Raw genomic sequence first — 318 nt, forward strand, 5'->3', positions numbered from 1 at the left:
AATATCGAATAGATAAATCTTTAATTAAAATAGAATTTTGAAAATTTAGATTCCAATGTTATTATCTAAATTTATAGTTGTTTCTTTCTATAAACAAATACTATAGATATTAAAAATTCTCTTTTGACCATAAGATCATTATTCCTTATAAGTATACAAATTCATTGCCCATGTCATCTCTTTTGATGAAACACAGTTATTGTGGAAAGAGGCGGAGCCTCATAGTAAGAAGGGACAATCGCTCCTAAATTTTAAATTTGTTTCGTATAAAACTATAAATTATATACAAATTAAATTTTAGTTTTTTTATCTCTAAAA

Source organism: Arachis ipaensis, chromosome B01 (genome assembly GCF_000816755.2).
Source record: "Arachis ipaensis cultivar K30076 chromosome B01, Araip1.1, whole genome shotgun sequence".
NCBI lineage: Eukaryota > Viridiplantae > Streptophyta > Magnoliopsida > Fabales > Fabaceae > Arachis > Arachis ipaensis.